The 22497-nt window shown below is 39.0% G+C and overlaps 1 protein-coding gene across 5 annotated transcripts in view; it reads left to right on the top strand.

Moving 5' to 3' along the window:
• LOC140726227 (sodium/hydrogen exchanger 9B2-like) overlaps positions 1–22497 on the top strand; it is a 131224-nt gene that overhangs the window by 8032 nt on the left and 100695 nt on the right. The window contains exons 2-3 of one of the 5 annotated variants that reach the window (XM_073042313.1): positions 7576–7645; positions 10247–10357. The gene's annotated coding sequence lies outside the window, so the exon portion shown is untranslated. Of the gene's footprint in view, positions 1–7575; positions 7646–10246; positions 10358–21230; positions 21353–22497 lie in introns of those variants that run through there. The other 4 variants (XM_073042314.1, XM_073042316.1, XM_073042315.1 and 1 more) reach the window with 4 other exon arrangements.

A 22497-nucleotide genomic window follows, 5' to 3' on the forward strand; every position in this document is an offset into this window, starting at 1 on the left:
ATAAATGCCTTTGAATTGGTGAGCTAGTAAGTTTGTAGATGACACAAAAATTGTTTGTCGATGGTGTAGAAGATGGCCAAAGGATATAATGGGATATAGATCAGTTGCAAATATGGGTGGAGAACTGGCAGATGGAATTTAATCCATGCAAATTTGAGGAGTTGCTCTTCAGGAAATGTAAAGGGAAAGTACACTGTTAATGGGAGAGTTTTTGATAGTGTTGATGTAAAGAGTCTTGGGATCCAAACTTTCAAAGTGATCACAGTTGACGCTGGTAATATGACTTGCTTACTTTGTCAGTCAAGGCATTGAATGTGAATCAGGGTACATTGAAACTTTAGAAAATGCTAGTTAGGTTGCATCTGGAGTATTGCATTAATTTCTGGTTGCCTAATTAGAGAAAGGATGTGGAAGCTTTGGAGAGTGGGAAGTTGTTGCTTGATTAGAGGGCAGGTGCTATAAAGAGAGATTGGATTAACTACCGTAGATGTCGGATTATAAGCCGCTACTTTTTTCCCATGCTTTGAACAGCATTGAACACAGCGGCTTATAATAAGGTGCGGCTAATAGATGTTTTTTTCCCATGCCGCCAAAACATTTTGCCTCGTAACAGTAGACCAATAAAATTGATGAGTAGTTCACAGAGGTCCAATGAAATTGTACGATAAATCAAGCGCACTTTCACAATTAAGTTATTGTAAATCAGTCATTTGTACTCACCCTCATCAACATGGAAAACACTTGAAGAAAAGCATATGATGCATCTTTTAATTTAAAGGCGATCAATCTGGCGGTTGAAGAAGGAAATCGAGCTGCTGCGCGTAATCTTGGCATACATGAATCGATGGTGAGACGGTGGAGACGCCAGCGCGAAGAACTGAATCAATGCAAAAAGACGACAAAAGCTTTCAGAGGTAATCACAGCAGATGGCCCGAACTTGAAAACTTTCTTGAAGACTGGGTTAACACACAGAGAGCAGGCGGCCGCGGTGTTTCCACCGTGCAGATCAGACTGAAGGCTAAAGCAATCGCCACCAAAATGAAAATCGAAGATTTTAGAGGTGGGCCATCGTGGTGTTTTAGATTTATGAGACGAAAAGGCCTGTCCATCAGGGTACGCACGACTCTCTGTCAGCAGCTCCCTCCCGACCATGAGGAAAAACTTGCTAACTTCCGCACATTCACTCAAACAAAGATAGCGGAGAATTCCATCGGGCCAGATGAAATCATAAATATGGATGAAGTACCTTTGACGTTTGACCTGCCTCTCACTCGGACTGTTAATAAAAAAGGTGACTCGTCCATCATACTGAAAACAAGTGGCCATGAGAGAACGCATTTTACTTGTGTTCTGAGCTGCACAGCATCCGGACTAAAGCTTCCACCGATGGTGATTTTTAAGCGGCTGACAATGCCAAAGGAAAAATTCCCAAAAGAAATCATGGTGAAAGTCAATAAGAAAGGTTGGATGATGGAGAGTCTAATGAAGGATTGGCTCAGAGAGTGCTACGCCAAGCGACCGGGGGGATTTTTTCACATAAAAAAAGCGTTGCTCGTTATGGACAGCATGAGGGCTCATATAACAGATTCAGTGAAAGCTGCCATCAAGAGTACAAACTCAATTCCAGCTGTGATTCCTGGGGGCACCACGAAGTATTTGCAGCCACTGGACATCAGCGTGAACCGGGCATTTAAAGTGGCACTACGCATTGAGTGGGAGACTTGGATGACGAGCGGCGAGAAATCCTTTACCAAAACAGGCCACATGCGAAGAGCATCTTTAACTCAAGTCTGCCAGTGGATCCTAAATGCTTGGAGCCATGTCACAACATCCACCATCACCAACGGGTTTCGAAAGGCTGGACTGCTGCGTGATGAAGAGGATCGCGTGCGCTCAAGTGAGAGCGACAGTGAAGAGATTGAAGTGAGTGATGAGATCCTGAGGTTGTTCAATTCGGACACTGAAGAAGAGGACTTTGATGGTTTTAGTGCGCAGGAGGAAGATGAAGAAGGCGATCAATAACTTTTCCTGGTAGGCTGCAGAATATATATATTTTTTAACCAGTCGTTAGGAGATGTTGGAATGTTGTTCATGCACTGTTCAGTAATAAAGTATACCCAACGTAATTTGTGTGTTACCGATAGGTATGTATTTTAAAAGTAGCCGTGTTACAGGCACGGTTCGAAAAAAAGCATTTGCAATATGTATTTGTTTATGTTACCATACGGATTTAATTAAAAGTTTAAAAAATCCTCACGTGTGTTAGGATTTAATTTGGGACTGCCGCTTCAGGTCAGGAATGGCTCATGTGATATTAGACAGCAGTACAAGGGAGGGAGGGAGCGAAACTGAGGATTCCGCTGCACCGAAACTGCTAGCGATTCAGTAAATAAAAAAACAGTAAAACTCGTGTGTGAATGGTATCGGGCCAATAAGGACACAAGTGTCCGATGTTACCAAATACCGGTAGGTATAACAAAGTTTAGCCTTACCAAATATGTGTAGCGAGGGTTTGGTTTGGGGGAAAAAGGAGTATAAATAAGAGCAGAATGTAAGGGGAAGGCAAAACGCGTTCTGCAATAAAGCCACGCTGCACTGTAATCCGGTGTTGGTTGTCTCTCTTCCAAAACGAACACAGGGCAGAATTTGAAGCCCAACACGTGTAATATCTTTCTGTGTAAATATCTCATTTTACAACGTGGGACACCTGCGGCCGAAAATCCAGTGCGCCGGAAATCCAGTGCGCCGAAAATCCGGTCTGCCGGAAATCCGGTGCGGCCTAAAATCCGGTGCGGCCTGTACAATTAAAAAATTGATTTTATTTCTAAAATTAGAGCCAGTGGCTTTTAATCAGGTGCGCTCTGTAGTCCGGAATCTACGGTAGTTATTTTCTTCAGACTGGAAGAGCCCAAGGGGATACATGATGGAAGTTTACAAAATTATGAGAGACGTAGAAAGGTATGTCTTTCCCAAGGTCAAAATGGCTGATACAAGAGGGGGAAATTCAAAGGAGATGTACAGAGCAAGTTTTATTTTACATAGAGTAGTGGGTACATGGAATGTGCTACCAGGGGTGGTGACGGAGGCAGATATAGTAGGATGTTTAAGTGCCTTTTAGATAGACATGTGAATACCTAGATGGTGGAATATGGGCCATGTGCAGGATGAAGAGATTAGTGTAATTAGGCATAATTATTTTACTTAGTTTGGCACAATATCATGGGTTGAATATTCTATTCCTATTCCTGTTCTATAAAGTTGTTTGTTCTAATAACTGAACATCTCAAAATATAATATGACTGAGCTGAGTTGATGTGAATATATAAAAGGAAAATTAGCTTTGACTAATCTGCTGGATTTCTCTTGAGCAAAGCAGAAAAAATGTTCACCTACTTGGATTTTTAGGAAAACTTCCAAAAAATCAGTCAACAAAGTTATAGAACTTGGTACTGGGGATATAATACTGATGTGAATTGAGAGCTGATTATCCAGTAGAAAGCAGTATGTGAGAATGTAAGTGGATTCTGATTTGTAGGCAGTGACTAGTGGAGAATGGCAGGGATTAATTCTTGGATCCAACTTTTCACAATTAAAATAACATTTTGGCTGGAGATAAAATAGTAAATAGAATTTGAGTGTGGAGGAGAATATAACAAGCAGAATATCCAGCACATGAAGTTAATGTGGAAGTACGGCAGATTATTTATTTCTTTTCAGTATTTGTTAAATCAGTATGAATGTTAAAGGGGAACTACTTATGTTTGTACACAAATCAGAGCAAGTGAATATGAAAACATGTTAGCCTTTTTACAATGTTACGTACCCCGTAACTGGGTGTCTAACCAGCAGAGAAAGAAGAATCCATTGGAGTCTGGTGCTACTATATTTAAAGGTGTTTATTAATGAAAATAAGCAAAACCACATCAATAATGCAAATATACATATAAAACAAGTTAGCAGTAATAAACCTAAAAGTGTAGGAATAATAATAATCAATAATAAAGAAGCTCTATCGATGTCTAGGGGTAAATGAATTGTCATAGAAAAGTATAACGTTCAGTTCAGTTCATGAGGTAGGTATGCTTGTTGAGTTGTAATTGTTGGGGGGGGGTGAGGGGAGAGGGAGAGGGAGAAAGATGTAACAGTTACAACAGCCAATTCCTTTGCTTTCTTAATCCGTCGTCTCGTTGTGGTCATTCAGTTATGACCTCTCCGTCCTTCTGCTAGACCGTTCTTCTGTGGTGGACTCGTCACTCTGGCATGAGTGGACACACACACAAGCCCCCACCGGCCCTGCTTTCACACTGATAGCCTTACTGACTGACCTCCTGGTTCGGTCTTCGAAGCCCCCACCTTTCTTGTGGGTTCCAACACTCAATCAGTGTCCACTGGCATGTCTGGAGGGTGTCTCTCCAGATCTGTCTTTTTATCCCTACTAACGGGGTCTCAGCTATCCATCAATTCTGAATGACTGTGTCCATCAAATCAGGCCACTCCTTCAGTCCACTGAGGAATGTTTATGAGCAAACTATTGTCCTTGCAGCGAAACAGTAAATAATTCAAAAAGGAGTCACAATACAGTTAATCAGCAATTTTCCCTTCTCTCTTATCTGTCGCCGATGTTCTTGCCTGTTTTTCGTCTCTCTTTCTCATGGTCAGCATAGCAACAGTAATAGTTCGTTGTTCTCGGGGGGGGGGATGGTTAACTCTGTACCCCATTGTCCATCAGGTCTGTTCATCATTCATAACAACAAAAGTTTTACAATAGAGTTTGATTAAGATAATAAGGGAGTCTTAATGCAATTACCTTCTTTCTTAGACTGTAGGATCAACTTGCACTGTGGTTTTGTGGGTTCTGAGGTGGCCAGTGAGTCCAATGTAGGGACTATAGATTCTTCCAAAGACACAATAGGAAATGGCTGAAGCATCAGACTGGTGTGTAGCTTGAGAATGTACACTTCGACATATACAGAATTTCCATGTGCTCCTAGTGTAAGGCCTTGGGATATGCAATAATCTTCCTTCCAACTTTGGATGGCCATGAGCCATGGGTTCCAGGAGTCAGGGAGGATGTTGCACTTCTTGGAAATGAAGGCTTGTTTTGTACCTAGGAGAGAGACAGCACCAAGGAGTATTGTGTATGGTTTTGTTCTCCTTATCTAACATAGGATTTACAGATACTCAGGCTATAGAAATACACCCTTACAGAATTCTCAAATCACTACCCAAAAGATATGGAGCCTATTCTGCCTGAAGGTTGGTAACTATTAGCATTCCACATGGATTATTTTCTGGCTGGATGAGTGGGTTAGTAAGTTTGTAAATGACAGAAATTAGTGGTGTTGTGGATAGTGTAGAAAATTATTGTAGGTTACTGTGTGATAGAGACATGATGCAGTACTGGGCAGAATAGTGGCAGATAGGGTTAAATCTGGGAAAATGTGAAGATCCAACTTGAAGGATGAGTACAAAGTCAATGGCAGGTTTCTTAGTGTGAAAGAACAGAGGGTCTTGGAGTTGAAGTCCCTCAAAGATGCTGCACAGATTGAGAGTGGTTAAGATGGATATGGTGTGTTGGCCTTCATTAGTCGGGGATTAAATTTGAGGGCCGTGGCGTAAGGTGGAAGCTCTATAAAAATTTTTGTTAGATCACACTTGGAGTATTGTGTTTAATTCTGGTTGCCTGATTGAATGAAATATGTGGCTTTAGAGAGGAGATTTACCAGGATGTTTTCTGGATTAGAGATCATGTTTTATGAGGATAGACTGAGTGAGCTCAGTCTTTTTCTTTGGAGCAGAGGAGAATGAGAGGTGATTTGATAGAACTGTACAAGATTGAGAGACATAAGTAGGGTGAATAGCCAGCACCTTTTTTTTCCCAGGGCAACCATGGCCAATACCAGATTACGTCTGTTAAGGTGAGTGGAGGACAGTTTAGGCAAAATGTCAGAGGTAGGTTTTTTTTTAGAGACTGTTAAGTGCCTGGAACACTGCTGGGGTTGGTGGTAGAGGCTCTTGCAATAGGGACAACGAAGAGCTTCTTTGACAAGTACATGGATGTAAGAAAATTGGAGAGTTATTGGCTGTGTAGGGGGAAGTTTAGATTTATCATGGAATAGGATTATATAGGTCAGCACAACATCGTGTTAGAGAGGGAATAAAAATTGCTCTCTCAAATATATTTTTCAAACTTGCTTTTCTTGACGTATGTGTGCACAATGCAGCTTTACAGAGAAGATTGGTAAATATTGTTTTCTAAGATCGCAGTCACTTCCCATATGTTGGATTACGCGTATTTGCTTTAGTGGGAGTACAGTGACTACTAAGCAAGTCCTAGGGATGATGGATGTGACATGAAGAAAAATTGTGTTGATTGGGGACTGAATTTTCCAGTTTAATAGAATGAAAGAATATTTCATCAAAACTTGTAATATTCTTTTTCAGGCTTGGCAGGCTGGATTCAGGAAGAATGTTTTCCCTGACTGAGGAGTTTAGAACCAAGATCATTTTTGGGCTTGGCAGGCAGGATTCAGAAGGATGTTTCCCCTGTCTAAGGAGTCTAGGATCAACATCTTTTTTTGGGGTAGGCAAGTGGGATTAAGGAATAATGTTTCCCCTGTTTGAGGAGTCCGGGATCAAGTTTGAAAATGAGCCATTAGCAATTAACAACTGAGATGAGGAGAAATCTCTTCTCAGTGTGGTGAACCTTTGGAATTTTCTATCCTGAAGGGCTGTGCAGGTGTGTTCACTTTGTGAAGTGCATCCTCATATATTCTTGTACTAAAACCTCTCCAGTCTTATCATATAACATAAGTGTTACTTGCAGTTTTTTGGTAAATCTCTTCTGCATCTCTCCAAAGATGAAGTGCACACAATTTGGGGACAATATTTCAACTAGGGCCTCATGAACTTAAAAAGTCATAAATTAGCAGGCCATTTTCAAGAATTATAGAACTACATTTAAAAGCATTGTCTGAGGAGCACAATAGATCAGCTGCATTTAGGAAAGACAGAATGAATAAGCTAATTCAAATATACAATATTGCATATGATTTAGGAACTGCAAACTGTAATCATATCAACAAAACGATATTAATGTAATCAAGGTCTTGAAAAATCCTTTTTATAGTCCCCTGTTTGACTACAGCTTTATCTATCCATAATAAAAAATTGGGAAATATCATTGGCCAGTGGTAGCTGTAAGAATTTTTATCTGCTGTACACTTTCTTGAAATCTTGTTCACTCAGTGATAGTGACCTTACAAATGTTGATGAGGCTTTTAAGCAATTTAGCTGGTAGCTAATTAACAGCCCTATGTTAAAGAAAGAGTAGGTAAGGACTCTGAGTGTTTTTATTAGTCTGCATAATGTTGACAGGGAAAGTATTCCAGTCTTCATCATTAATAACTGCTCCTTATTGGCTCCTGGTAACCATTAAGATGACTGAGCATGTATGATGATTTCAAGAAGACAATTTCACCTAGGGTTCTAAACACTGATCACATTCTTACAACATTTATACAAAATCATATACCATATATTGTCCTGTTTGAAAATATCATTCTTTGTTACAGATGCAGAGACTTTAAGAAATGCAAGAATCGCTCATTTTCATTTCTTCTGCTGTGATTCAAGAAACAGTAGGTAACCGTTGTATCTTTTTGATCTTAAACTGAATTTTCAACTCAGTATCCCTCCAACATTAAAACATCTTATTTTTATCATGTAATTTGGCTCAAAAAACAAGAAAAAATCTGCAGGTTGCATCTAAGATGAGACAAACTGTTAACAGTTCAGACCAACAATCTTTGATCAGAATTGGACAAGTGAGAAAAGAAACACGGGGGGATGGGGATGGGTAGTAATAGTGTTTAGGGATATCAAAAATACAGAGTGGGTGCTTACTTTGTAAGAATGACACTGGTGCTTCAAATACCTTTCAATTTAATTGCTCTTCCCAATCTTGTTCTGATTTTTGTGTTCCTTCTTCTGCTATTCCAACAAGGCTTTATAAAACAACACCAATTTTGTTTCATTTCAGTGGTTTTCAAAATCCACCTTGTTGTACCGTTTCAGAAAACAATTCCATAAATCTATTTATATCACATATTTGTTCCATTGAAACACTGTTGTTTTGATTTGATCTCTCACAGACTTTCCCTTTTGTTCTTTAATATCCTTACCCTAGTTATCCTTTTTCCCATCCTGAGCTAAAGCTATTGACTTGAAATATTTAATTCTGAAGATTCTGTCTGAATTGTTATATCATTAGCATATAGCTAATGGTATTATATCACTAGCATATCATTAAATGATCAGCTAATTAAATAAATTGCTGAACAATATCACTACATAATTTGAGTACAAATCATAAGATATTGTCATGAAACTTTTAGTCTGTGGTTTTGAATATGGTATCCTGTTATGGCTGTTGAGGCACACAGAAAACATGTAGACATTGATTCCTGCCAGATGAGAACTCAGAATTGGAAACGTAAAGCCTTGGAATTGTACAGCACGGAAACAGGCTCTAGGGGCCAACTTGTCCGTACCAACTAAGTTGTCTAGTTGTGTGACTCTCATTTTCCTGCTGCTTGTATCCATTTCAAGTGAAAATGTTGCTGCTCATATCCATTTTAAATCTTTCGTGTCTGTCCTTAAAGCCAATGATTTCCCCTCATGATTTTATAAACCTCTGAGGTCATCCCTCAGATCTCTTCAAGATTTCACTCAAAATTCTGGTTCTCTTGCTCTGTTCCTTCCACCTGAAATGCATTCCTAATCTGACACACCTTGAAAATTTATCTTTTTGAATAGATAATTAATCAAATTCTGTTTAAGTGTCATATCTGTGCAAAAGGCTCTTAATATTGATGAAGGGTCTCGGCCCAAGATGTTGACTGTTTACTCTTTTCAAAAGATGCTGCCTGACCTGCTGAGTTCCTCCATTTTGTGTGTGTTGCCTTATAGTAAAGATATTTGGTGCATTTTTACTTAGAAAAATATAACTTAGTTTTACGGATTTTAAACGTTGCAGCATTTATAGTCTGGGTAGATTACAAAGCTTAAATTCTGTGCTGCAATGACTTTCACACTGATTTCAGACTTCATCTTTGAAAGCTATTAACACTTAACCATTATTGATGTATAATAAGACAATGTCTTTCCTATCTAATAGGCTTTCAGGTTGTCTGAGGTATATTTATGTAAACTTTCGAGAGCAAATCTTTGAAGTTTTTAGCTAGTAGGCCAAAGGTTTTATCCTATGCCATTACTTTGTAATTTTCTTATTCAAAATGAAAATGGAAAAAGGAATATCTATCTCTAAAGCAAATCAATAATTCTGCAGATGCTGAAATGGAAATAAAAGCAGAAAATGCTGGATAAAGTCAGGAAGTATGGTGGCATCTGTGGGAATTACAGTATTTGACCACCTTTAAGCTATCAAGGTAGAAATATCTGAGAAGAACATTCCCTCTAATTTACAGCTGTGTAGACCAATCGTTGCTCTGAGCAAGAAATTTTTACATGAACTGAAAACTGTGTGACACTTAATATTAACATTATATAAAATAAAATTCCAGCTATGTGGCAACAAAAGCCATGTGTGCAAGAGCATTTCAGTTATTGCAGTCATGCATCGGTGCAGGCTAGTAATCAGCAACAAACTTGAGATCAAGTTTATTATGTCATGAAATTTGTTTTGCCCAGCAGTACAGTGCATTATAAAATATTACTGGAACTTACAATAAGAAACGTAAAAAAGTAGTGCAAAAACTGAGTGTGTTCATGGTCCATTCAGAAATTTGATGGTGGAGGGGAAGAAGCTGCTCTTAAAATGTTGAGTGTACTGTAGAAATTCAGGCCTCTGTACCTCTTCGATGATGGTAGCAATGAGGAGAGGGCATGTCCTAGATGGCAAGGGTCTTTCATGATGGACACTGCAGTGTGGTCAACAAACTTGATTAACAAGGGAATTATTCAGAAGCTCCATTCTGGTTGGCTATAGGATTGTCATTAAATACAACTGGAAATAATCCCTGCAATTATTTACTGTGATCACAGCAAAACATATTGACAGATAGAGAAAGTTATGTACAGTCTACTGAGTGGTGAACGTTGTCTGAGAGCAAAATTAGAGATGAATGTTCTACCTCTAAAATTCAGAAAGCTACTCACAGAAGGTACTGTAGTATGTCTAAATTCTGCCTTTCATTTGAATCTTTCTTTTGCTTCGCCCATCAGAAAGGCAAAGAGCTATTGGTATATCCAGTTGAAAGAAAAATGTTTATTAACACAGATTTGAGGATCAGCATTTGGCCTCACCAGTGAAGAAGGAACCAGCAATATTGGCAGGTAGGAGATAGAGAAGATTTGTTGAAGACTAGGGCATACTTGGATTAATCTACGTTCTTCAGCACTCCATTGTAAAATATATTTATACTGTTAAATAACATTTTGAAACTGTTTTAAAGGAAAAAAGAAAAAGTGCTATGAATTCAGTAATCATTGTCAAGGACAGTACATTACTTGCACATTTTATCTGTGACCATATGGGTCTCCTCCAGGTATTCTGGTTTTCTCTCACATCTCAACAACATACATGTTGGTAGGTTAACTGGCCTCTGTAAATTGCTCCTGTAGCATGCAGGTTAGTGTGTAGGTAACGGGTAGAAAATGGGATTAATGGATGAAGAAACATGGGGATAATAAAAAAAAATTAATATAAATGGGTGGTGGATTTTTGCCATAGATTTGGTAGATCAAAAGGCCTACTTGCGTAAGACTCTATGACTTCAGTTGACGTGACTGATGAAAATAGAGCTGTGGATGTTATCTCCATGGGTTTGAGCCAATCTCTCATGGTAGGCTCATCCAAAAGATTATAATGAATTGAACCTTGATAACCTGGCTGCTTTGATTTAGAATTGGCTTGCCAATAAAATAGAGGCTAGTGACCTTTGTGACTGGAAGTCTGTGACTAATGGTGTTACGCAGGATTCTGTACTGGGACCTCTGTTGTGATAAATTTGGTTAGGATAGATTAATAAGTTTGCAGGTGATACAAAGTTTGGTGGTGCTTAAGACAGCACAGAAGATTGCTAAAAGATACAACAGGATGTTGATTGGTTGCAAATATGGGTGGAGAAATGGCAGATGAAGTCTAAAGGCCAAATGTGAGATGCTGCGTTTTTGGAAATCAAGTACAGTGGTTTCCAATTAATTGGACACATTGGGACCAGTACATTTTGGCCCAATAAACTGGCTGCCCCAATTAGCGAAGTTTCTTGGAAATAGTTAAAAAGGTATAATAAAACAAAGTAATTTTAATTAAGTAACAAATTATGTATTTAGATAAAATACAGAACAAATTAGAACATTACCAATGCCTCTACGATACTATAAAAGTGTATTAGTTGCTAATAGTCATCGATGGAGGAACTTATCCAGTGTGCACAACTGTTATTTTGACTGTAAATGAACAAAATCAGCTCAGGCATCTAGTGCAGGCTTTATATGAAGGCAGTCTATATTCTGCACTAGGTTGCATCTTCAAAATCTTCACTTACATTGTAACATTCAAGATGATTGTTGATACCTTCAAATTCTTCATAGTACCTAAATTGCTGAAGTAGTGAAATCATTTCACGTTCATTCCTGGTCGCTTCTCGATTTCAAGCCTGAATGCTTGAAACCTAGTGAGCAAAACCGTTCTTCATTGTCTTACTGCTAATTTCTCACCAAGCATCAGTGACAAAAATCACTGCTTTTTGAACACAAACACATGCAGCTGGCATTATTTAAAAACTGTTTGCACTAAACACACTATAGTGTCCAACAGCCACTCAAGTGCAGGTGACTTAGAAACTATTTAGCAACAGTCTTCCATCCCAATTAAGCAGTGTCCCAAATAAATTAAGGGAATCCCATCTCTTTTATGGATTCGTTTTTGTGTTTTTTTTTTAAAAGAGTTGTCCCGAATAAGCGGCTGCCCCGATTGAGTGATGGCCCAATTAAGCAGTATCCACTGTATAAAGGACAATACACTGTTAATAGCAAGGCCCTAACAAGTGTTTATGTACGGGGGGATCTTCAGGTCCAAATCAAAAGCTCCTTGAAAGTGGTTGATCTTGCCTTTATTAGTTGAGGCATTGAATTCAAGAGTCAGGAAGTTGTGTTGCAGCTTTATAAAACTCTAGTTAGGTCACATCTGGACTATAGCGTTGAATTTTGATTGCCCTATTATAGAAAGGATATAGAGGCATTGGAGAGGGTGCAGAAGAGGTTTACCAGAATGCTGCTGGATTAGAGGGCATATGCTATGAGGAGAGGTTAGACAACCTTGAGTTGTTTTCTCTGGAGCGGAAGAGATGAAGTGTAGATAGAGTAGGCAGCTGGTATTTTTTTCCCCTAAGGTCAAAATGTCTGTAGAGGGTATGCAGTTAAGGAGAAGGGATAAGTTCAAAGGAGATGTGTGCAACACTTTTTTTTATGCGGAGTCGTGGGTGCCTGAAATGCGCTGCTTGGGGTGGTGGTGGAAGCAAATATAATTAGAAGTGTTTAAGAGACTCTTAGATAGGATATGCAGATAATTGAGAGATATGGACATATAGAGAGAAGGGATTAGTTTAGTTGAACATGTAATGACTAGTTTAATTTAGTTTGGCACAACATTATGGGCTGAAGAACCTAATCCTGTGCTATACTATTCAATGAGTTTGAAGAAGTTGGAGAAATAACAAGCAGGATAGACAAAGGAGAATCAGTTGATGTTGTGTACTTTGGCAAGGTACCACACATGAGGCAGCTTAAGAAGATACGAGCCCATGGTGTTACAGGAAAGATATTAGCATGGATAAAGCAGTGGCTGATTGGCAGGCAGCAAATATAGGAATAAAAGGATCATTTTCTGGTTGGCTGCTGGTGACTAGTGGTGTTCCACAGGGGATCTGTGTTGAGACCAATTATTTTTATGTTATATGTCAATGATTTGGATGATGGAATAGATGGCTTTGTTGCAAAGTTTGCAGGTGATACGAAGGTAGGTTGAGGAGCGGGTAGCTTTGAGGAAGTAGAAAGGCTACAGATGGACTTAGGAGAGTGATTAGGAGAATGGCCGAAAAAGTGGCAGATGGAGTGCAGTAAACAAGTGGTAGATGGAATGCAGTACCAGAAAGTTCATGGTCATGCACTTTGGTAGAAGAAATGAAAAGATAGATTGCTCTCTTAATGGAAAGAAAATACATAAAGTGAGGTGCAAAGTGACTTGGGAGTCCTTGTGCAGGATTCCTGAAAGATTAATTTTCAGGTTGAGCCTGTAGTGAATAAGCAAATGTTAGCATTCATTTCAAGAGGACTAGAATATAAAAGCAAGAATGAAATGTTGAGACTTTATAAAGCACTGGTGAGGCCTCACTTGGAGTATTGTGAGCAGTTTAGGGCCCCTCGTCTTAGAAAGGATGTGCTGAAACTGAAGAGGTTTTAAAGGATGTTTGCAAAAATGATTCCAGGATTGACTGGCTTGTCACATGAAGAGTGTTTGATGGCTCTAGGCCTATATTCAGAAGAATGAAAGGTGACCTCATTGAAATCTATCAAATGGTGAAAGGCCTTGATAGAGTGCATGTGGAGAAGATGATTTTCCTATGGTGGGACAGCCAAAGACCCGGGGACACAGCCTCAGAGTAGAGGGATGACCTTTTAGAATGGAGATGAGGAGGAATTTCTTTAGCCAGCAAGTGGTGAATCTGTGGAATTCTCTGCCACAGGCAGCTGCGGAGGCCAAGTCTTTATGTATATTTAAGGCAAAGGTTGATAGATTCTTGATTGGTCAGGACATGAAGGGATACAGGGAGAAGGCAGGAGATTAGGGCTGAGAGGAAAATTGGATCAGCCATGATGAAATGGTGGAGCAGACCCAATGGGCCAAATGGCCCAATTCTGCTTCTATATCTTGTGGTCATGTATGAAGAGAGATGAGAAGGCTTTGTTTTATTGAATTACCTGAAAAAAAATCAAAATGATCTACATAAAGATGCTAAAATTATTGCTGTAGATAAATGGGAATAATTATTCCTGACAGTCAGTAAGGTTGCTGAGAAAGCACAAATTTATATAATCGTAGCAGTTTAAAATAAAATAATTTCCAAATGAACTTTGTTACAGTATGAAGTTAACACAATCATTGTTGAAGTAAGTCTATTTATCCTACTGAATGGAAATTGGATAATTGATTCAGAAAGAAGAACATTATCAGGTGCATGGAAATTAGATTTGATGATTGATTGAGAGCTGGTGGTGAAAAACAGTCACTCCTTTCCGCTGACCAATGCTATATTACAGTCATTGGCAAACACACTTCCAGAAACCCTTTTGCTCCAAATCTATGCCCAAAATTCTCTTCTGAAGCTTAATTAATTTAAGGGATAAAAGTGGGCCTGTGCCTTGACCATTCACTTAGTTCACAATTGTCCCTCTGCCTTGTGCTCTTCTCATTCAATCACCATATCCTTAGATTCTTTTGGTACCTGAAAATCTGAGATGATCTTGAATGTTCTCCATGTCTGAGCATCTGTAAGCCCTCAGAAGGCGAGAATTACAATGTTTACAGTATTCTGAGAACTTTCTGCTTATCCCAGATAATCAACCTATGAGACTTCAGAGTCAGGTTTGTGACATATGTCATGAAATTTGTGGTTTTGTGGCAGCAGTACAGTGCAATACATAAGAAATTACTATAAATTTCAATAAGAATAAATTTTAAAATGGTGCAAAAGAGAGCAAAATAGTGAATAAGTCTTCATGGATAATTTAGAGATCTGATTGTGGGGGGGAAGAAGCTGTTTCTAAAACATTGAGTATGTATCTTCAGTCTCCTGTACGTCTTCCCTGATGGTAGTAATGAGAAGAGGACAAGTCCCTGGATGGTGAGGGTCCTTCATGATTGATGCTGCCTTCTTGAGGCATCTCCTTTTGAAGATGCCCTTAATGGTGGTGGGGCAAATGCCCATGATAACTGAGTCTAGCTACCTAAATCACTCTCAAAATCCTTTATATTTCAGTGAATTTCTTTACCATTTTTCTAAGTTTACTTTGAGTTTAGTAATATTTGAGTACATTTGTAAATATATTGTTTGTTTAAGTATTTTTGTGTACATAACTTATTACAGATTGTGTGTAAGAAGTACATGAATTACATAGGTCATTACACCACCGTGTCATATACATAGTGCAGTTCACTAAAGAAAAGGAAAATAAAATTAAGTAGACCCATTTCCCAGCTCCTGTGTCTTACTTTCAATTAGTTTTTGAAGTTACAAATCATAACAGCTGTGTTATTTGGCCCCTCTTTGTCAAACAAGCTCCTCACCTAAAAAGTACTATCTCCAGGACTGGGAGCTATAAATTATCCGTTAGGTGTAGTTAAGTGGCAAAAGAACCAAAGCAGAGTTGATGGACGTGTTGGAGAAAGTAAGTTGCAAGGGTAAAGGCAAACGAGGAATAGAGCTGATAGGATTGCTCTGCTCTGGGCTCGCATTGATCTTATAGGCTGAAAGGCTTCCCTGAAGGTTACAATATGTATAAAGAAATCACTCCAAAGATTCTAAACTGCACTAACATCAAGGATGCCCTCAAATGTCCAAGTTTCAACAAATTCCTGTGAAATCTCAGCAAAGATTCCTTCTGTATTTTAAGAAAACTGCATTATAGTTAATCAAAGATCAACTGTATTGGCCATAAATAGTTACATGTATTGGGAAATTGCTGTGGTGTATTGCTGCTACATGGAATAAAATCGACAGCATTCAACAATTATATAGAATAATGAATTGTATAAAAATGAAATTAGTACCGATAGGAAATAAGATGTGTATAAATACATAAATACCAGCATGTATTACAATGAAAACATCATTATAAGATAGTGGTTTAAAAAGTTTACAGTGCAAAGTTTACAATGACTGAGGTGATAGTGGGGCATGGGGCTAACGAGAATGGTCGATCAGCTTTACTCCCTGCAGGAAAATTTTATAAATGGCATGAAGCTTTTATTTTAATAGCAGTATAGCACTTTCCAGAAGGGAGCTTTTAGAAAAGGCAGTTTGCTGGGTGGGTAATATCTGCAATGACTTTTCCTGCCTGCTTCTTTGTCCTACACACACAAAAGCCTTCAAGGGAATACAAGAAAGCAATTGCTTTGAACCTATTTGATTACAGTGTCTATAGATTTAGAATTAATCTTGGTAACACTTCTTTTTTGTTTTAAATCTCCCATCAGACAGTGAGCTGCTGCAAATGGCATTTTCATATTTGGAAGTATGCTCAGGACGGTGATACAAAAGGCACTAATCTGCCACTTTTTCAACTGCAGATTTACCAAATTAAAGCCAATAATAATTCAGCGATAGGAATTCCATGGGCAAACTGGAGAAATTACTACATCACTCCAATTGTAACGATTTAGTTTATCATCACTTAACATTTCTCTTGATATTCGATACAAAGCAGAAATCTCATTCCAAAGATATATGTGATCCTTTATGTACCTTATATAGGCTTTCACTTTTAAATTGTGATTCAAACATTTTGATTCATCTTTACGATAATGTGTGAGAGAGAGAGGTAATTTTCCAGATTGCAAAAAATGATTGCCATTAAATCCAATGTGCAATCCATTTGAATATATCATGATTGATGATTTCAGATATAGAGACATAGAGCATACAGCATGGAAATGGGCCCTTTGGTCTAACTGGTACACCCCAACCAAGATAACTATCTACTCCATTTGTCTACGTTTGGCCCATATCCTTCTAAACCGTTCCTATTTACATACCTTTTTAAAATGTTATTGATGTACTTGCCTCAGCCTCTGGCAGCTCATTATATGTTGACCATTCTTAGGGTGAAAATGTTGCCCTGCAGTTTCCTATTACATATCTTCCCCTTCACCTAAAATCTACCAAACCTGGGGAGAAGACTACTCATTCACTCTATCTATGCCTCTTGTGATTTTATATCACCATGGGTGGCGGGTTGGAGATGCATCTCTACCAAAGGAGGTATAAGGCGCTCTTTCCCACTGTTAGCCTGCAGATCACCCTTGGGTAATGTGTAGCACCTGATTAGTCCCCTGATCGGGATCATGTGAAACCATGGGAGCAGGTGGTGGATATCATATGAGCAGCTGGTGGATATCACAAAACCTGGATATGCAACTACTGACGTCAGGCAGACAATCTCTGAAGTGTATTGATAATGGCCTGGGGTCATTCGTCTTGTGAAGAAGGCAAAGGCAGATCACTTCTGTGGAAAAATTTGCCAGGAACAATCATGGTCACAAGACCATGATTGCTCACATCATATGACACAGCTCATGATGATAAGATCACCCCCACATTCTCGTACACTCTCTCCATAACTCCTCAACTCCCAGGAATTTATGCATTCTTTCTAACCTAATGGCATCTCCCCTACAGCAGGATGATCAAAATTGAACGTATTCCAAATACAAGAGATTCTGCAGATGCTGGAAATTTTGATCAACAATCACAAGAGGAATTCAAGTCAGGCAGCATCTATGAAGGGGAATAAACAGTCGGCATTTCATGACAAGATCCTGAAGAAGGGTCTTAGCCCAAAACACAATATTCCAAATACGGCCTTACCAATGTTTTGTACAGCTACAATGCAACATCCCAACTTCTCTACTGAGTGCCCTGACTGATCAAGATTAGCATGCCAAAAAGCTGCGTTTACAGCGTTGTGATGACACTTTCAGGGAAACGTGTACGTGTACTCTTAGGTCCTTTTATTCTATAACACTTTAAGGGCTCTACCATTCACTGTGAAATCCTTACTCCATATGTCTTCCTAAAATACAATATTTTGCACTTATCCAAATTAAACTCTATTGCTATTTCCTGGCTAATTCACCCAGCTGAGCTAGATCCCTCTATAAATCCTGATAATCATCTTCCCTCTTAACAGCACCATCTATTTTTAGAAACCATGACTTGTTCTTTCTCATTCAAATCATTGATATATGATGACAAATAGTATGGTGATCATAGCCCATCTACTTCAGTACCATTTTCTTTTCCGTATTCCTTGATGTTTAGAACTCTCTTGATCTGTATTTTGATTGAACTCAAATATTGACTATTCACAGCCCTGGGAAACTGAGAATTCCAGAGATTCACCATAGAAATGACATGTTGTGACTAGTTGACTACTGCTGGTATTAGTGCGTGGGTGTCAGTTATTCATGATCTATGTGAAAGATTTGGCTAAAGGGACCACAAGTCTGCTGGCAATACTAAACGAGCTGAAAAGTTGAGCGGAGCAGTACAAATATAATTTTATTCAGACAAATACGAGGTAATACACTTTGGCAGGCCAAATGCTGTTAGAACAGTATTTACAGAGTATATGCAAGGACCTTTCGGAACACTGAAAAATAGTGAGACCTTGGTGTACAAACTATAGCTCCCTGAAAGTGGCAACACAGATAGATAAGGTAGTTGAAGGAGGCACTTTTTATGATTGTCTTTATAGGCCAGCATTGAGTATAAGATTTGGGATGTCACCTTAGAGTTGTACCAAGCATTGATTAGAATAACATTGTATACCGTTGTGGTCCCCACAAAACAGGAAGAATGAAAGCGTGCTGAAGGTATACAGGATAGTTAGTCATTTTCCTGAAACAATGGATTCTAGAACTAGAGCACATGGGTTTAAAATGAGAGCAAAAATTTAAAGGAGAACTGACAGGGAAGTTTTTCATACAGGAGATGGTGATTATCTACAAAGAGCTCCCAGAAGAGATGGTGGAGGCAGATACAATTATAATGTTTAAAGGATGTTTGAACAGGTACTTGAATAGGAAAGCTGGAGAAGGATACAAGTCTAATGCAGGCAAATGGGATTGGCATCGATGAATGAGCTGAATCGTAATTTTCTATGATTCTAACTGGGATTTTTAAGTATGGAGGAAGGTGTAAAGGGTTTAATGGATTTATGGACAAGCTGAAAATATAGCACATGGAATGTAATCTGGAAAATAAAGATGTCATCTACTTTGCATGTGACAGAAGTATTTAAGAGGTGAGAGATTGGGTAGATTGACCAGTGGACTCCCCTCACCCACCCACCATATGGTCGGTAAGCCACAGGGTTGGATGAGGGCTAGAACCCTGCCTCCCCTCCCCAGTTGATGGTTCAGAGGTTGAAGCCCCTAGGTGGGCTTGTCTGAAGGTCAGAGGCCCAATATCTGTAAGTCCAGGCCAGGGACTGGAGGTTCAAGGCACAATGTCTGAGAGTCCAGAACCAAGGGCTGGAGGTTGTAGGCCTATAGGTGGCCTGTCCTGGGTTGGAGGCCTGTGTGTGTGGGGGTTTGTGGGAAGTATGAAAAGGGGCGTGTTTACTGTTTGGTTTTATTGTTGCTGTTGCTTGTGTTGTTCTGCTGAAAGTTGTGGGCTTGCCTCGTTGGTGCTGGAATGTGTGGTGATATTTGTGGGCTGTGTCCAGCACAGCTTTAGGTTGTGTTGGTTATTGAGACAAAACAATGATTCCACTGTATGCTTTGTTGTACATTTGATAAGTAAATCTGAATCTGTTGTCCTCTGTCCTTGGTGAACACTGATACTTTTACCTCACACATCTTCCAACTCCAAGCATAAATTTCCTCCCTTCATCCTTGAATAGTCCTACCCTTTCCATAGTTACATTCTCATTTTTTAATGCAGGTATAAAGTGCTTTGGGATTCTCCTTAATCTTATTGCCCAGGACATTTCATGATCCCTTTTGACCCTCCTAATCCTCTCATGAGCTTATTTCTGCCATATTTATCTTCTTGAAGGCCCTATCTGATTTAAGTTTCCAAAAGTTTACATATGCTTCTTTTGGGGAATTTGTCTGAATTCATCACCTTCATGTCATCCAAGGTTGTCTTATCTTGCCATTCTTGTTATTCCTCCTTACCAGAATATGGTGGTCCTGAGCTTTGATCAACAGCTCCCACAAGTCAGATGTGGACTTGCCTGATAACAGCTGTTCCCAATTAGTTATCAAGCAGCTCTTGTCCAATATGTTGTAATTTACTCTTCCCCATCTTAGTATTTTCCCAGACTTATTCATACTACTAACAGTTATCGATAAGGATAAGTCTGGACTTTGCAAGAAGTACTCATTTGGGGGAAGAGAGAATTACAACCTTATTAGTCAGGAGTTAGGTGAAGTTAATTGTCATTGCCAAAATGCTCTCCCATTGAAAGGCCAGTTGCCTGGCTAGACACATTTCCTAAAACAAAGTCCAGTCTGGTCCCTCTTCTCGTTAAACTACCCTAGTGTTTCGAGAAGCTCTCCTGAATGGACTGGAGAAATTCAGCCCCATGTAACCCTCTTGCACTAAGGAAATCCCAGTCAATATTGGGGAAGTTAAAGTTATGTTCTACGACAACCTCACTGCTTTCCATAATCTATCTACCTATCTGTTCCTCTATCCCCTGTTGGCTATTGGGAGGTCTATAAAATAACCCTATCAGTGACTGCACCTTTCTTATTTTTGAACCCTACCCATATTTGCCTCAGTGGATGTCCCCCAGTATGTTCACTGTGAGTACAGATGTGACATTTGCTCTGACTTAGTAATACAGCTGTCACCTCTTATCTCTTAATGACTGACCACTATGACGACATGAGTTTCCTCCAGGTGCTTAGTTTCCTCCCCCATTCCAAAGACGTATGGGTTAGTAGATTAATTGATCACATAGGCCTAATTGGGTGGTGTGGCTTTTGTACTGGAAGGGCATGTCATTGTGTTGTATCTCTAAATAAATAAAATATTTAAGGTCTTTCATGACCTCAGAATTCCCAAAGCACTTGACATTAAATGAAAGATTTTGTTTTTATAATCATTGGTGGAAAGCAGTGAGATCTTGCAGAGGCCACTTGATAAGTTGTTCTGTTTGCTCAATGACTCTTTCCACTAACATGCAGCAGCAGCTTTTGTAATTGTATACCGCAGTTGCTTAATGTTAGTGACATGAAGTAACTATCAGTGTTTATGAAATAATTACTTGTGGATATTTCTGTAGGCAAATAGTTGTCCCTGGAAACTTAATGTTGATCCAGTGACACATAATTGCAACTGAAGTCAGTGTGTTTTATCAGCCTTATACTTTGCATTGGCTCCAACCTCGTCACCCAAATTGTACAGGCCTTTAAGTTACAGGGTGGGGCACTGACAGTCTTGAATAGAGTGGCACGCTGTTGCAGTCAGCACTGTAACTCAGCAAGGACAAAAGATTTCCTTCCAGACTTGGATTTAGCTGCACACTATTTACTAGGTGAGAAATGCTGTGCTTGCTTTAGGAAAGAACTGAGAATTTTTTTTCTGAAGGAACCTTATTTGATAAATTTTCTTAGGATTATGTAGGCATTTATTTGATGTGTAACATGATTATTGTTAACTGTGAAATAAGCCTCTGTTTATCAAAAGACCAGTGTGAAAAGAATACAATTATTTTACTTTTTTGGGAATGAATTATCTGAACTACTAGATAATGTTAAAATTCAAATGGAATTTTAATAATATGCTGCTTAAATATTTTTGAGTGTCTGTAACTTTACATGATTAAAACAAAATTCTTAGAGGACTCCATTCTATAGCGTGCATATGGGGGCAGTGTTTCTTCTGACCAAGTAGTCTTGAACTCCTTGCAGTCTCAAAGTAGCTACTTGGGGCTTAAATGAAGAAAACTTTATTCATCTTTATTTGTATTTCACTAATCTTAACGGGTGATGGAGCCTCAGCACTTAGAACAGATCAACTGATTTCTGAACATCAAACAAAATACAGGATATAAGAATAGAGCAAGATCAACTTTGATCTTGTAGAATAATGGAGTAGGCTTGAAGAGCTGAATAGCCCACTCCACCTGTTTCTTATATTCTGATGTCCATAGCCATTCTAAGATTGATAACATGGTACTTCATCTTCAAAAGAAGAGGAGCATACGGGTGTTAGGTTGATAGCCGGTGCAGGGGAGGAATATATGCTTTGGTTTACCGAGTGATTTCTGAAGTCTTGCAAACTGGAAGGAGAGATTCTGGGGTTCATCAACATTGATGCATCATTGTGGAGGCTGATAGTTTAGAAAAAACCCAAGGATGTGTAAGAGTTTAAAAAGGTAGGGACATAGAGCATCGAGTATATGAGTTGGGATGTAATGTTAAAATTGTACAAGGCATTGGTGAGGCCAAATTTGGAGTATTGTGTTCAGTTCTGGTCACCAAATTATAGGAAAGATGTCAACAAAATAGAGAGAGTACAGTGGAGATTTACTAGAATGTTAATAGATAGAATTGACGTGGATAGGCTTTTTCCACTGAGAGTAGGGGAGATTCAAACAAGAGGACATGAGTTGAAAGTTAGGGGGCAAAAGTTTAGGGGGTTACACGAGGAGGAACTTCTTTACTCAGAGAGTGGTAG

This window comes from Hemitrygon akajei, chromosome 4 (genome assembly GCF_048418815.1).
Source record: "Hemitrygon akajei chromosome 4, sHemAka1.3, whole genome shotgun sequence".
Lineage (NCBI taxonomy): Eukaryota > Metazoa > Chordata > Chondrichthyes > Myliobatiformes > Dasyatidae > Hemitrygon > Hemitrygon akajei.